At 47.2% G+C, this 16661-nt stretch overlaps 1 protein-coding gene across 8 annotated transcripts in view; it reads left to right on the top strand.

The window, feature by feature from the left end:
• Trerf1 (transcriptional regulating factor 1) overlaps positions 1 to 16661 on the top strand; it is a 221557-nt gene that overhangs the window by 135998 nt on the left and 68898 nt on the right. For all 8 annotated transcript variants that reach the window (XM_028766645.1, XM_028766643.1, XM_028766646.1 and 5 more), the window contains one exon: positions 12087 to 12201. The gene's annotated coding sequence lies outside the window, so the exon portion shown is untranslated. The remainder of the gene's footprint in view (positions 1 to 12086; positions 12202 to 16661) is intronic.

The following is a 16661-nucleotide window of genomic DNA, read 5'->3' as shown; positions in this document are numbered from 1 at the left end:
CTCTCTCTCTCTCTCTCTCTCTCTCTCTCTCTCTCTCTCTCTCTCTCAGTCTGTGTGTGTGTGTGTGTGTGCACACGCACACCTGAGTGTGCTCTGCCCTGTGGATGTATGTAATGAAACTCAGAGAACACATCTGGAAACTGGATCTCTTTTTCCTCTTTGTGGAAAAAAAAAGGCCTGGCATCAAACTCACTGTTCCAAGCTTGGTGACTTTACCCACCGAGCCACCTCACTAACCCCTAATATCTCATCCCCTTTGGAAACAGTCCTCCAAATGTCTCAGGAGTCATTTCTTGCTTCTCTCCGCTGCTGCCACTGATCCAGCGACACCATCCTCCTGGCTCCCTCCCCCACCTCCTTCCCCTGCCTTTTTTATTCTCTTCCAAATGTCTATAACTACTCTATATACTATGCATCTTGATTATGATAGTATTATGATTTTATTATATAACCCCCTTTCTCTCTGGGGCCCTATGACCCTAAATTAAACCAAGCATGAGTCAAAATAATCTTTGATAAGTTTGTCTTTCCTAAACATACCGATTTTAGCTTTGGCATCCTCCCCCTGAAAGATGCAACCAATAGCCCTTTACTGGGTGTTTGCATTTGCCTGGGCATTGTAAGTCATCTGGAGATGATTTAAAGTAAATGCAGAATTCTGTGCAGGTTACATGAAACACATCAGGGACCTAATTCTGGTACCCAAGTGGGATCCTGAATCCAGTCTCTTCCATCATACCCTAGGAAAAAATATCATTGTATTCGTTCATTTTTATCTGTTAAAATGGAATTTCCAGAGCTGATGTGATAGCTCAGTGGGTAAAGGCACTTGCCACCAATCCAGAGGCTCCCCGACTGCCCCACAGTTGGGAAAGAGCTGGATCCCCCGGCTATCCTCTGACCTCCACACATGAACTGTGACACACATATCTAAGGAGAGCACATAGTTCACACGCAACACACCCATCCGTACCACACACATGCACACACACACACACACACACACGTACACAGTCACATATACACATGCTCTAGCACATACAGGCACATAATAAATAAAATTTATTTATTTTTAAATTGGGGAGTGTTGGGGTTTTGTTTCTTGGCTTTGTTTTGGGACAGAGTCAGTTTACACAGCCCTGGCTGTCCTGGAACTCACTGTGTAAAACAGTCTAGCCTTGAACTCAAAGGAATCCACCTGCATCTACCTCCTGAGTGCTGAGACTACGTCACTAACCCATGAGAACTTATTTTGAGAACTTTCTGGTAACTTAATTGCACAGTTCTCCCACGTGAACTCTGGGTGACAGAGACCGTTGGACACACCCACGGGAAGACATAGTGCCTGAAGATGTTTGAAGATGCACATCGAAGGCTTCCCAGGCATCCCGGATGCTCGGGGTCCCATTACTGGCCGGAGCTGCCGTTCTGACTTTAATTGTAATTTGTATTTGCCCTGCCCTGGTTGACATTTTAATTTCCTATTATGTGCATGTGCTTGTCTAAAAGTAGTTTTTAGTTAATATTTAATTAGCATAAGAGGTCAGGCCCGCCACAATAGTCGTGCCCCAGGAAGGGCTGTGTTTAATGAGTGCCAAATCAAAGCTTTTTGCTTTATGTGCCTTACCCCCGGGAGCTTTTAAATCCTCTCCCTTATTCCAGCCTCACCCCTTCCCTTGGCCTCTTACTTCATCCTCTCCTATCTCAGCTCCTCCTCCCTGCCTCCGTGGTCCATGAGGACTGTGTCTCAGAGACATACAGCCCAGTAAGCCCCGAGCATTCTCAGGGTTTGAGGCCTGGGCAGACGCCTCTGGCGACCTATCTAACTCTGCTGGCTTCCACCACATGGTTACAGAGGCAGAGATCTCACCCAGTGCTCAGTGGAGGCTGTGAGTCTTCAGAACTTCTGCCCTGGGACAGATAACCCAGGAGAGGACAAATGTGAACTCCGTGTGCCCCAGCAGGGATAGCCAGGGACAGGAGACAGGGAGACAGTGGGAAGGTGCAGGGTGTACCCTCCTGCCTTTATTACACCGAGAGCAGTGGGAGGGCTGGGGAGGGGCGTGAGTGGGGAAGGGGAGGAGGGAAAGGTTGCAAGGAGGAAGGTGGGTACCGAATGGGGTGGGGAAAGTAAAGGGGAGAAGGAACAAGGGAAGGAGTGGGAAGAAGATAATATGGGAGCTAGAAGAGAAAAGAATTGGAGGAAAGGGAAGGAGGGAGGGGGAGAGGGAGGAAACAGAGATTGAGCAGCATGCCCAGGAGTGAGCTGTCTGCCTGTCACTGAAGACACCTGATGGGAACAGGCTTCCCTCCTCTGCTTCCTGCCTTGCCTCTTTGTTCTTTGTATCATGAATCGTGTGACTGTGTGAATAGAGGAGCCTCGTTCTTCAGTTATTTTTACAAGGTCTCCTCTCTGCTCCAGGTGACTCAGAGTTGAGATCTGGGAGATGTACCTTGAGAAGCACCAGAGAGGGGCCGAGCCCTGGGCAACCCGCAAGGCAGGAGTGGGGGACCAGCCCTGACCCAGGTCTCTCTTTTAGTCCACTGGAGGGAGATGAGGCGGATACTTCCCCTGGCTTCCTCTCATGCCTGCCATCGCTTTTCCTCAGCATCTTTCTCCTTCAGCGGAGCTTGTGCCTATTTGCAAATCAGGATAGAAGGAGACACTGCTCCGGGGTCTGCACTGCAAGGGTGGGAAGACAAGAGATGGCTACATCCCCAGAGGTCTGGTGGCCCAGGTTGAAAGGCAAGAAAAGTATTTGGACAGACATTTAGTCAAGAGTATTAGTGGTGCCCTCGCCTGTCCCCACCAACCATGTGTTCTCCATGCGGGAAAACTGTGTGCCATTCCACACTTCTTGCACACACAACCGACAACAAGACTGGGGATTCATTGAAGAGCTAAGTTAGGGAAGGACACACCCCACCCATGTGGAAAGGATAAAGAACCACATACTCATGGGCTAGGGTGAGTTCCATGTCTATTCCAGAATGTTCCCAGAACGTTCAGGTTCCCAGACTTCCCTGAGCTGGACCAGAAGCCATTATCATCCTCTGCTTTGGTCATCACGTCCCCTGTGGGAGGGGAGATTGGGTTGTATCTCTGTGTGTGGGAGGGGTGTGGTGGGGGGTGCGTGAGTGGAAACCAGAGGACAGCCCCTACTGTCATGCTTCAGTCACTCTCCTTGTTTCAGAATGTGAAGGGAAGGCAGGGAGATATTTTAGTCCCCACCTCCTGTTTCTGGTTTTTGCTGACGTTTTCTTGATTCATCCAGGGTGAGTGTCGGACACAGGGCTCTGTTGACATTTTGAGCAAGGCCATTTGCTGTTGTGGGATTGGTTTGGTTAATACCCATGTTTAGCATCATAACCATAGATGTTAGCAGCTACCAGAACGGTCTCCAGGTTCTGCCTCTGCTATTCCTATAGCTGGGGAGTGTCTTTAATGGCGGATGCAACTAAAGAACTGAGATTTTTTTTCCAGTGGTTTGTTTACTTGTTTCTTTGTTTAAATGTTATGGGTTTTTTTTTTTCCTTTGAGGAAAAAAAATTCAAAGAATTCTTTAGCTAGGATTCACAGATCAAGGCTACACTCTAGTTTTCCATATCTAAAAGTCACAGTTTAAAATTCTCTGTCCTGTACATTTTATTTTGCAAAGATACTTTAGAAAGTGAATCACTGCATCTTCTCAAAAGGAGAGTGAGAAAAAAAAATCAATTCTTCATAAGTCTTTTTTTTTTTAATTCTGACTTTTCTTTGTTACAGGCTTGAGTAGCCCACTGTGTCACTATGTTAGTTAATGCCTTGACTTCTGTTTCCTGAAGGTGCTCTGAAAATTCTTCTCCCTGCCTTGGGTTTCTGCGTCTACTGTTTAGATATGTTCCACAGTCCCAGTACCCACCACGTGACCCAACAGGGACTGGCACACTGTTCAAACGCTTCCTCCAAGGTCTCTTCCCGTGGTAACTGGACATCTGATTCCAATACCCATACTTTCCATGGACCAGAGGACACTTGGCCTTGCTGGCTTTCTGCCCCTTCTTCAGGTTATAATCTAGAACATCCTTTCTTTCACCGTAGCTGCAGCTTTGTCTTATCTTTAATTATACGTGTGTGTGTGTGTGTGTGTGTGTGTGTGTGTGTGTGTGTGTGTGTGAGAAGGCAGGTACCCAGGGGAAGGACTCATGAGACCCCTGGGACAGGGAGCTCCTGGTGGTTGTGAGCCTCCAACATCGAGATTGGGAACCTAACTTGGCTCCTCTGCAAGAGCAGCAAACACTCCTAACCACTGAGCCATCTCTCCAGCTCCCGTTTTAGTGATTTTTTTTTTAATTGAAATAACCAGTTGTGATCCCTAGGGATAGCCGTTAGTCCTCACATCCCAGCACACCCAAGAATCACATAGAGACAGCAGAGTCTGACTCCAGTTCAGGGATGAGGACTGAGCCTCTTGGAACCCTGAAACTCCCGTCTTGAGGACCACGCTTTGAGTAAGACAGACTGAGTCTTTCCTGTGAGGAGCTTGTTCACATCTGGGCTGAGTAGTCCTCATCAGAAACGTCTGGAGCCTAAAGTCTTTCTGACTCCAGATTTTGAAATATCTGCTTATATTCGTGGGATTTCTTGGGGACCCGAGCGTACACATAAATACTCAGTTGTTTCTTATGTGTGTTACACGTGTGAGTTAAGGGTCACTTTGGGTCATGTTTTAAGACGTTTTTATTTAGTTGATTAGTATTACACATGTATGTCTGTGTGCACGAATGCTACCGTTGAGGTCAGAGGACACCGCTGGGCAGCTGGTTCTCCCTTCTATCGAGGCCTCTGGCAATGGCACTCACCCATCAGGTTTGTGTGGCCAGCACCTGCTGGGCCGCTTCACTGGCCCATAACTCCACGAGCTTTTTAAAGATTATGTTTATGAAATAATGTTACAATATAGGACTCGCTTCCTGCTTGCTTCTTTTGTTTTTTTACAAAGAAAATCTCACTCTGTAGCCAGAACGATCATAAACTCATGAGGCGCCTCCTGCTTCAGCCTTCCAAATCCCAGTAATACAGCTGTGAGCTGCCCTACGGGCTGACAGTATAGACTTTTCTCCCTGTGGTGATCCAGCTCTTGGAGCACTTCAGATTCGGGATGTGGAGCGAAGGCACCCCCCGAAAAATGCCATCTCTGCCACCTGGAAGAGCCTGTTAAATCTCACGGTGGCAGGCAGTAGGGATTATGTTCTGTGGAGGCAAACATATTTCTTGTTACCGTGGCCTCTCTGAACCTGAGGCTCTTCATCTGCAGAACAGAGCAGAAGCTGTCCTGCCCTTCAGTGTGATTTGAGATGGGGGTCTTCCAAAACACCACACCCAGTGCCTGCATACAGTCAGCACTTAATAAATGACAGCCATAGTTACTGGCTATTCTAAAGAAAAACAATCATTAACACCCCATAGGCTGTGCCTGAAGACCAATCATCCTACTGTTGCTCAGCGTGCTCTTCAAGAATCCTAGGAACCCCCTGGGCCCCACAGAGCTAACTAGCTAGACTCTCACAGTGAGCCCTGAGATGCTTCATGCAGTTTTCTCAACTTTATGTAACATCGAATTAACTGTTGGCCATATTAAAGAGTAGAAGCCAGGGGTTGAGGGTGTGGCTCGGTTGGTGGAGGGCTTGCCTAGCATGGGTAAGGCCCTGGGTCTCATCCCAGTACCACACAAACCAAGTATGATGGCACACACCTGGACTTCCAGCATCCAGTAGACACTGGGAGAATAATCAGAAGTTCAAGTTTATCCTTGGCTGTGTAGTGAGTTAGGGGCCAGCCTGGGCTACATGAGACCCCGTCTCATGTTCAGTGTGTTTGCATGTTGGACACCCCTATCTCAGTACAGTCCAGGCACTGTCATCCTCCCAAAGGAAACTCCATACCAGATAAAACAGTCACTCTCATCCTGCCCCCTGCCCTGGATGACACTGAGTGGCCTTCTGTTTCTCTGGACTTACTTCTTCTGGGTGTTTCTTGCATTTGATTTATTTTCTTGATATGATATACTGAAGATTCACCGTGTTTTAACATTTGTTGAGACTCGATTCCTTTTTATGAGTAAATAATATTCCCATCATATGCACAAGCACCTTTGTTCATCCGTTCTTCACTCGACACATTTGGCCTATCTTGGACGCTCTCTGGCTGTTGTGCCTGGTGGTGACTTAACACGCTTGCCCTTCAGTTCTTACTTTCTTTGCCTGGGACTAGAATTCTCCCATCTTTCTACACCCACTTGGTGAGGATCATTGAATGGAAGCAATTCTCGCTCTTGGCTCGTGCTGAGAAAATCAGATCAGGGGCCACTCGATAAAGGGGGCGCCCCTGCAGCCAGTTTCTACAAAGTGCCTCTAGAGGCCTGTCTTCCCCAGGGCTGTCCTGATTACCTTTGAACTTTCTTGTTTTGAAGAAGAGTTAGGAGGAGGAGAAGAAGGAGGGAGGAGAGGGGAAGGAAGAAGAAAGGAAGGAAGGAAGGAAGGAAGGAAGGAAGGAAGGAAGGAAGCAAGGAAGCAAGGAAGGAAGCAAGGACAAATAAGGGAATTTTGACATTCTGCTGCTGCCCAGGATAACTAGAGCTATTCTAATGAAAAGTTTGAGGTGTTGTTTGTTTGTTTGTTTGTTTGTTTGTTTGTTGATTTTTTGAGACAGGTATCTCTACATAGCCCTGGCTTGGAACTCACTGTGTAGCCCAGGCTGGGTGCAAACTCACAGAGATCCACCTGCCTCTGCTTCCCCAGCAGGAGGATAAAAGGTGTGTGCACCACCACACCTGGGAAAGTTAGACACTTTTGCTCCAGGTGCTACCATGTGTTTCAGGAGCACATCCTGACACCTGTGTATGTGTGGGGGTCATACCATGGCACCTGTGGGGGATCAGAGGACAACCTTTGGGCATCAGTTCTCACCTTCTACCTTGATATAGGTCCCAGAAATTGAAATTAGGTCAGTGGGCTTATGTGAAAAAGACACAAGAAGACCCTCTTCGTTGGTCTCAATGTTGGCCACATACTTCAAACACCTGGCCAGATGAAGGGACCTGCCTGTATCTCATGATAGCCTCGAGGTAGAGTTCTCACCTCCAGTGCATGAAAAGCATCCTTAGCCTCTGTGGGGAGGGGTGGGGCATCCAAAGAAAGGAAGAGCTATTTGGAGAACATCTATGAGTTTCGACACATCTAATATGCTTCTGGTCGCTCTTGAAAATTCTATCTTGAGGTTGGCAAGATGGCTCAGTAGATGAAGGCCCTTGCCACCAAGCCTGATCCCAGGAGTTCTATCCGTGGGCCCATCTGGTGAAAGAGAACCAGCTTCTTCCTGCAAATTGCCCTCTGACCCTGAAACCCCCATAAATACAGGCACATATGATAGATAGATGATAGATAGATAGATAGATAGATAGATAGATAGATAGATGATAGATAGATAGATAGATGATAGATGATTGATAGATGATAGATAGATAGATAGATGATAGATAGATAGATAGATGATAGATAGATAGATGATAGATAGATAGATAGATGATAGATAGATGATAGATAGATAGATAGATAGATAGATGATAGATAGATAGATAGATAGATGATAGATAGATGATAGATAGATGATAGATAGATAGATAGATAGATAGATGATAGATAGATGATAGATAGATGATAGATAGATAGATGATAGATAGATAGATAGATAGATGATAGATAGATAGATAGATAGATAGATAGATAGATGATAGATAGATAGATAGATAGTAGATAGATAGTATATGAATGAATGAATGAATGAATACGGTGCAGTCTCCTTCCGCCATCTCCACAGAGGGAACTTCATCTGACAGATGACTGGTATCTTGGTTATGGATATAACATCACAATAAAGGCATCTGCAGGAAGGAAGATTTCGTGGGACTCCAGTTCAGGGATGCAGGCATCATGGCATGGAAAGTCATGGAGGCTTGAGCATGAAAGTCTGGCCACACGGCACCTGCAGTTAAGGACTGACAACTTTGGATGTGTGCTTAGCCAACCCCCTTTTTACATAGTCTCAGATCCCTGCCCATGGCTGATGCTGCTTCCTCCTCTCCCTCCTCCTCCTCCTCCTCCTCCTCCTCCTCCTCCTCCTCCTCCTCTTCTTCTTCTTCTCCCTCCTCTTCCTCCTCCTCCTCTTCTTCTTCCTCCTCTTCTCCCTTCTCCTCTTCCTTTTCCTCTTCCTCCTCCTCTCCTTCCTCTTTCTCTTCCTCTTCCTCCTCTTCCTCCTCTCCCTCCTCTTCCTCTTTATCCTCCTCTTCCTTCTCTGTCTCTTTCTCCTCCTCTTCCTTCTCCTTCTCTTCCCCCTCCTCTTTTCCCCTTCTCTCCCTTTTTTCTTCCTCCCCCAGCCCACTCCTCTTTCCCCCTTTCCCATCTGTGCCAATTTTCTAGCTTACTTACTGTGGGTGGCAAGGAGGGAATTCTTCACACTTCATTTGCTCCAGCTTCCTGTCCGGGAAGTCAGTAGGCTGTATCCTGTGTCCCTCCCTTCCAAGGCAGACCCCCACGCTTTCCTGTTCCTTCCATTTCAGCCACCATCTGGCTGAAAGGAGCAGCCTCTCTGACTTGGGCTTCTGGGCCCATTTGAAAGGGTTCATTTCTGTATAATACTGTGGTTCCCTCAAGACTCAATCTTGGGGCAGGCAAGATAGTGCAAGAGGTGAGACCACTTGCCTCCAGGCCTGACAACCCAGGACCCACACAGTGGAAGGAGAGAACCAACTCGCAAAAGATGTCTTGTCCTTCAAAGAAGCGCCATCATACATAAACACACACACACACACCACACCACACACCACTCAATAAGTGCAATAGAAAAAAAAATTTAACTTCACTCTTCATTCCTCCCTGATTCTAACAGCCGTGTGGTGGTAAACCAACACTTGTCACCTTCCTTGTGCAGGAGGGAAACGGAGGCTCAGGCAGAGGACAAGCATATATACGACAGTGGATCTGGCTTTGTTGGTGGCCTGTTGTTGGCCTTGAGTACTTGGAAAGAGATGCTTCCTTCCAGAGTTTCTTTGATGGTCACATGGGAAGCGGTCCAGTCCGGTTTCTGACCCATGAGGAGGGGCAGAGGAAGGGCTGGGCGCCTCGTTCCTGGACTCAGCCATTCAGTTCTGTGGACTTGAGCAAATCACCAGGCCTTGGTTTCCTAGTGACCACCGTAGTGATTCAGGGGTGTGTAAAACTTTGTAGTGTGGTGTGTGTGTGTGTGTGTGTGTGTGTGTGTGTGTGTGTGCATGCACCAATGCCAGAGTGTCTGTCTTCCGGTGTCTTTCTTCCATCACCTCTAAATTTTTGAAACATGACCTCTTGCTGAGCCGGAAGGTCACAGACAGCTTTAGCCAGATGGCTGGCCCAGCACCGAGTCCAGACCCAGGGCCACTCTGCCTGCCTTTCTCGTGGGTTCTGAGGAATCAAACTCGGCCTCTTGCTTGAGCGGCAGGCGTTTTATCAAGTCTGCCTGGCCTATTACTGGCTATTTACGTCTCTCTGTGAAAAGCTCGTCTTTAGGGAACTAGAGGGGCACCCCGAGCCTGAGGTACAAGAGAGGACAGCTGAGTTGCTGATCTGACCTCAAGGCTTACTCAGGAAACAAACCCATCCAAGAAAGAACTCACAGTCTGTGGGGGAGCTTGGGGCAGGGGCTATGATGTAACTCCCAGCTCCCCAGAACTCAGTCCTTTCCCACTCCCCACCTCTGTCATCTCTTGGCTCCCATGAGGTGTACCATTCAGATGCCAATAGCTGTTTTAACGTTTTGTACACAAACACCTCTCCCCCAGAATCTTCTCTTCGCCGATGTTCAGGGCTAACGATGTACCATGTCTGGAACGGTACAGACGTTGTTTCAGCAAACTTCCGTTGCCATAGGAATGTTTACGTCGAGCCCTTTTGATAGAATTTCATGAGCAGCCAACTCTAAAATTACAGATGATTTAGGTTAAGAGCGGGGGAAATAGGGGAGGGTGTGTGTTTGCATTAGAAAGAAAACAAGCTTTTGAAAGGGAAAGTTCTCTTCTTCAGGGCTAGCTGCTTCTAAAGTCACTGGAACTGTGAGCACTTTCTCTCAAGTGCTCAGATGGGTGATAATGGCTTGGAAAACTTCCTTAGGGCACACGCCAACCATGAAAGCGGTAGGGATGTTTTATTATTTATTATTATTATTATATTTTAAAGCTGGTTGTCACTAACAAAGACTTTCCCTATACATGTACAATGCATATATAGCATATATATTAATATATTTTCTGATGCATACATACATACATATTAATATTTTTTGATATATAGATACAGATATATTTAAATTAAGGTAGCTTGTTTAGTAAAGGTGCTCCCTGAGCCCCACATAGCGGAAGGAGAGAACCAAGTTCTGCAAGTTGTCCTCTGCCACACAGTCACCGTGATGCTTAACCCCCTGGTGAACACGTCCACATGCTTATGTGCACATATGCACAAATATAATGAATAAATCTGTTTTAATTTTTTTTAAGATTTGCTTATTAAGTTTGTGTGTACTGTATGTGTGATTTTGTGCCTTGTACTCATGGAGCCAGAGCTGGGCATCCAGTCTCTTGGGACTTAAGTTGCAAATGGCTGTGAGCCGCCACGTGGGTGCTGGGAACTGGGCCTGCATCCTGTGCACGGCAGCCGGAGCTCCTGATTGGTTTGTTGGTTTTCCCGTCCAGTTGTTGTTCTGAGGCAATGGCTCAGTGGTTAAAGAGCTTGCCACAGGAGCAAGGGGGTCAGCTTGAATCCCAGAATTCCCGTGAATGCTGAGAGGGCGTGGCTACAACTCACGTAGCTGCTGTGAGGGCGTGGCCACCTGCTTGTAACTCCAGCACAGAGATGGGGTCCCTGTAACAGCTGGTCCATAACAGCGAGCTCTGAGTTCAACTGTGAACCCCGTCCAGTCAGTAAAATGGGGAGCAATCAAGAAAGACTCCCAACTCGAGTCTTGCACCTCCACGTACACTCACTCACACATACAGCCACGGGAGGCGCCATTTTTATAGCATTGCATGAAAAAAAAAAAAAACTTTGACTTTGGGTATCTTTCAATTTCTCTAGCAGCTAATTTGTCTTAGATATCCGAACAGTATGTGTCAATTGCTTAGAAATTAAGATGCAAGCCGGGCGGTGGTGGTGGCGCACGCCTTTAATCCCAGCACTTGGGAGGCAGAGGCAGGCGGATTTCTGAGTTCGAAGCCAGCCTGGTCTACAGAGTGAGTTCCAGGACAGCCAGGACTACACAGAGAAACCCTGTCTCGAAAAACCAAAAAGAAGAAGGAGAAGAAGGAGAAGAAGGAGAAGAAGGAGAAGAAGGAGAAGAAGGAGAAGAAGGAGAAGAAGGAGAAGAAATAATTAAGATGCAAAACAAACCAGATCTTTGTTACAAATGGTTTGAGAAGTACTGTGCAGACAGTTGGAGAAGTACTGTGTCACAGTACCTACAGTCGCACATACAGTTGGAGAAGTACTATGTCACTGTAGCTATAGTTGCACATACAATTGGAGAAGTACTGTGTTACAATACTTGTAGCTAGGCACAGGCAGTTGGAGAAGTACTGTGTCACAGTACCTACAGTTACACATACAGCTGGAGAAGTATCATGTCACAGTCCCTATAAATAGGCATGTAGTTGGGGAAGTACTATGTCACTGTACCTATAGTTGTACATACAGTTGTAGAAGTACTGTGACACAGTACTTGTAGCTAGGCACATACAGTTGGAGAAGTACTGTGCCATAGCACTACGTCTCTCTTTCAAATCTCTCGCTATTTGTGGGGACCTCATCCAAGTCGTCTTAGCGGCTCTTCCTCGGGGTCCTTCAGGACACACTGCACAGCTGGGGAAGGTCTATCGAGCGTGAGCCTGCTCACTGGCTCTCCCAGTGCATAAGCGGAGCAAAGTTTCGGGAACTCTGAGCTTTGAAACGGTGCACTCCACTGGGTGACGGTGATCTGGGCACAAGTGATGAGAGAGTGACCCTCCCTTCTCTTATTCCCTCAGACCCAGGTCTCTTCTTCCCACCTGCCCAGCAGCATGTGAGCAGCATGACTGGCCAGCTGCAGGAGAAGCCCCCAGAGCCAGGACCCCGACACAGCCACCCGCTACCAAGGTCAAGGTGAGCTTGCTTGCTTGCTTGCTTCAAGGAAGCCACTTCGAAGAGGATGCTTCATTAAACAAGTTGTACGTGCTATTTTGGGTCCTCATGGTGTGCTGGGAAAAACAGGAGGTACTGGAAAAAGGGTGGACTTAAAATACTCATGCCCAGCCAGGCCCACACCTTTGATCTCAACTTCTGGAAGGCAGGTAGATCTTGATGAGTTCAAAGCTAGTCTAGTCTACATAGTAAGTTCTAGGCTGGCCAAGGCTACACACAGTAAGAACCTAGCTGTAAAGCAAACTAACCAACAAAAAACACTCATTGTCGGGACTGGAGAGATGCTTAGTTGGTAAATCACTTGTGGGAATACCTAGAGTCTGAGTTAAAAGCCAGGTACAATGGTATGCTTCCAGAGTCCCAGCAGTGGAAAGATGGGACTGGAGCTTACTCAGGAACTAGTTTGGCATACTGGGGGAAGTTCCAGCCCAGTGAGAGACAAAAGGTGGGAGACATCTGACAAATAACACCCAAGGTTGTCTCTGACCATCTACAGGCCACACGTGCACACCCAGGTGGTCTCATTCACACACACACACACAGAAAATGTGTTGGCCTAATAAGGCAAGTTGTACTCATTTTGGTGACTGAACGGCCAGGTTGGGGCAGAAAAGGACTCAGGCATCCTGAACCCAGGACTGTGCTGGGGTCTTTTAGGGGATTTTGAATGAGTGAATCTCTCGTGGGGCTGGAGGATGACAGCCATTTAGAACATTGGGTATGCTTGCAAAGAGCTCAGGTTAGGTTTTGAGCACCTCCCAGCAGCTCCCAGCAGCTCCCAGCAGTCTGTAACTGCAGTTCCCAGAAAACCCAGACTCTTCCCATTAACACTGCATGAACGTACATACATCCATGCAAGCAAGCACTCAAACACCTCACGTAAAAATAAACCTTTACAAATAATCTCTGGGATAGGATGGAATTGCTAAGATTAGTCTGTGGTCTGGGACTCCCAGCTAATGCTAGACAGACCTGTATTCCTTCACAGAGGTCAAAAGGAATCTTAGATCAGAAATGGCATTGGAAAGAACATTAGTTACTTTCCGTTGTGACAAAGTGCTTGACAGAGGAGAATTCCGGAAAGAACGGTCCCTTTGGTTTTACGACTGGAGAAGGGTTCTCTGTACTGCTCAGATCATCTGGACTGTATTCTTTTCTGGTTCTGAACGGTGAATTTGTTAGTTATCGGGAGAGCTGTGAGCCGGAACATGGCTCGGTGGAGTTCTTGTCTCACAAGCGTGAAGCTCCAGGGTCAATCCTCACACTTCTATAAGCTTCCGGGGAGAGAGAGAGAGGAGAGAGTGGTAAAATTCCTCATTGGGTTTGCCAATTGCTCTCCACAATGCTGACATTTTTAATGTATTTTAAAGCACTGCTCCTTGGTCACTGTCTGACTTGTTGGGTAGATTAGCACAATCCTATTATCCTAAGGCTAGGAAGCTGAGGCAGGAGGATGCCTGAGTTCAAGGCATGCCTGAGATACTGGTTGAGATTCTGACTCTTAAAAAACCATTAGGAGAAAAAGATTTATAGCACAGCTTACTGGTGGATTACGGACACTTGTGCCGTGTGAATATGGTTGTGGCTTTTCCGTTCTGTACTCTGAAATGGTTTCCCCCATTCTCTGTCTTAATTAGAATCTACGTAATCTGTGCCTGTTTTCAGTGGTTGCTCAGGATATTTTAACAGCTATATTAAAGTCTAAGATCAACTAATGTTTCCCCTCCTCCCAAACAATGCCGAATAACAGACTGATTTAATATTCATTGTTACCTCTCCCAATTTAGATACTATAATTATCTTGTGCTTTTCCTTGACCCTGTTTTTCCCCTAAACTCAAACACCCTTCTATAGTTTCAATACAGATTTACTCTTGTGGGCCGGGCAGTGGTGGCGCACGCCTTTAATCCCAGCACTTGGGAGGCAGAGGCAGGCAGATTTCTGAGTTCGAGGCCAGCCTGGTCTACAGAGTGAGTTCCAGGACAGCCAGGGCTACACAGAAAAACCCTGTCTCAAAAAAACAAAGACAAAAGCAAAAACAGATTTTCTCTCATGTCTGTTCACCTTCTTTTCTCAGATTTTGGGATTGTTCTTTCTCAAACCTGGAGTCATTTCTCTTCTCCCTGATTTGTGAGGTTTGTAGGTGACAACTCTTGGGATTTTGTAGACATGTGTTTAAAGGTTTTAATTTTTTCGTTGTTGGGTTGTATTTATCAATTACTTTTCTTGTGGTCATAACAAAACACCTCACAAAAATAGGCTCGGGATGGAAGGGTTAATTTTGGCTCAGAGTTTGAAAAGTCCATCATGGTGGAAGTCACACTCAATGAGCTTGAAGCAGACAGTCACAGTGGCCGGAAGTCAGAAAGCAGGGAATTGAGTGCTAATGGCCAGGATTCAAGCCCAGGGGATGTTGCCACCCACGATTACACATTTAGACTGGGTTTTCCCACCTCAGTTAGTCTAATCTATGTAATCCTCATGGAGAGCCTGGGGCTTGTTTCCATTCCATTCTAAACAACCGCTCAGGTTAGGGACCACAGTATGGGAAGTGCTTTATCTAGTTTTGTTTTGAAAGGTGGCTTTGTCATGTTGAAATCACCGCACCCAGACCTTCTGGCACTGACCGTTGCTAGGGAAGTTGTTGTTTGAGACAGGATCTCACTGTGTAGTGTTGGCTAGCCTTGAACTCATGGAGATACCCCCTGCCTCTCCTGGAGTTAATGGTGTGTGTCCCTTAATGGTCTCAATTTTCAATGTTGAGTAGAGTTTACAGCCATGACACTGGAATGCGCCTGATCTCCTCTCATCTCAGAAGCTAAGCAGGGGCAGACATGGTCAGTCCTCGGATGGGACACCTGGCAAGCAGAGCATCTGCTGTTCTAGCTCGCCAGAAAGTCCCCCACATACCATAAGAGCATTTTTGAGCAGAAACTTCTAACTTTTCACAGAAGAGTGAACCAAGGCCCAGAGGGACCACTGTGACAGCCTAATCTGGGAGGACTAGAGAGGATTGTGTCCCACTCCAGTCTCTCTTCCTCCACCTTCCCTGTCCCCAAGACCACTAGTGACCAATTTGGACAATAATATTCACAAAAAGATGTCAGTTTGTATCTGGGTGCTTTAAGTAGCAGGATGGCTTTGTGAGATTTGTTTGGCCTTATTGTGTATCTCCATGAGACAGGAAGTGGGTTCTGCATATTTGGTGGCCTGATTCTTCGGTGATCACCAGTAAACCTTCCTGCTTCGTTCCCATCTCCCATCCTGTCAACACCTTCTGGATCTCATTGTCAGGTGCCCAGTAGTGCTTCTCCGTTAGGCTCTCACTTGCTCTCCACACCTTTGCCCCTTTCCTGTGTGGCTTCTTCCCAGCTACCCCATCCTTTCTGATATGGCTCTTTCTGTTTCCCACTGGTTAGCCTTTGTGGAGGACAGCTGTGGAGCACCTGGGTTGAGTGGAGGACAGCTGTGGAGCACCTAGGTTGGGTGGAGGACAGCTGTGGAGCACCTGGGTTGGGTGGAGGACAGCTGTGGAGCACCTGGGTTGGGTGGAGGACAGCTGTGGAGCACCTGGGTTGGGTGGAGGACAGCTGTGGAGCACCTGGGTTGGGTGGAAGACAGCTGTGGAGCACCCGGGTTGGGTGGAGGACAGCTGTGGAGCACCTGGGTTGGATGTGGGATGGCTGTGGGGCAGGAGAAAGAGCCAAGTGTGATCCAGCTGCAGCATTTCTTGTCAGCTTTGCCATCTTGTCTCCTAAGGACAGCAGACAGAGCTGTCCCAGGACTGGGATGAAGTGTGGAGAGCTTGGAACCCGGGGCCTGGATGTCATTGTGAGCACTTGACAAAGCTCTCTGACCAAAAGCAATAAGGGGATAAGAAGGTCTGTTTCAGCTTACATGTTACAGTACACCATTAAAGAAAACCAAAGCAAGAACTCAAGCAGGAGCTAGAAGCTGGAACGCTGTTTGCTGGCTCACTCGTATACCATGCAAAGCTAGCTTTCTTACACAACCGTAGACAAAAAAACAGCGCAGGGAATGGTACCACCCACAGTGGGTTGGACCCTGCTACAGCCATAAATGGTCAAGATAATTCCCCTCAGATGAATCCAGGCCAATCTGATGTAGGCAGTTCTTGGCTAAAGGCTTTCTCCTCAGGTGACTCTAGGCTGTCTCGGGTTGGCAGGGAGAGTTAACAAGAGCAGTTCTCATCGGGGTGCTATGAGACCAGAACACTTGGTACCCAGTGCTTTTGTTCAGTGATGCTTTGAAGTGGACAGAGCTGGTTTACGGGATGAAAGTGGAGGTGAGAGCCTGGTGTGAACGAATCCCAGCCTCACTCACTACTGGAGCATGATAGATAGATAGATAGATGATAGATAGATAGATAGATAGATAGATAGATAGATGATAGATAGATA

The sequence above is a fragment of the Grammomys surdaster genome, unplaced genomic scaffold (assembly GCF_004785775.1).
Source record: "Grammomys surdaster isolate TR1022 unplaced genomic scaffold, NIH_TR_1.0 169, whole genome shotgun sequence".
Classification (NCBI taxonomy): domain Eukaryota; kingdom Metazoa; phylum Chordata; class Mammalia; order Rodentia; family Muridae; genus Grammomys; species Grammomys surdaster.
This window is presented reverse-complemented; position numbering and strand designations above follow the sequence as displayed.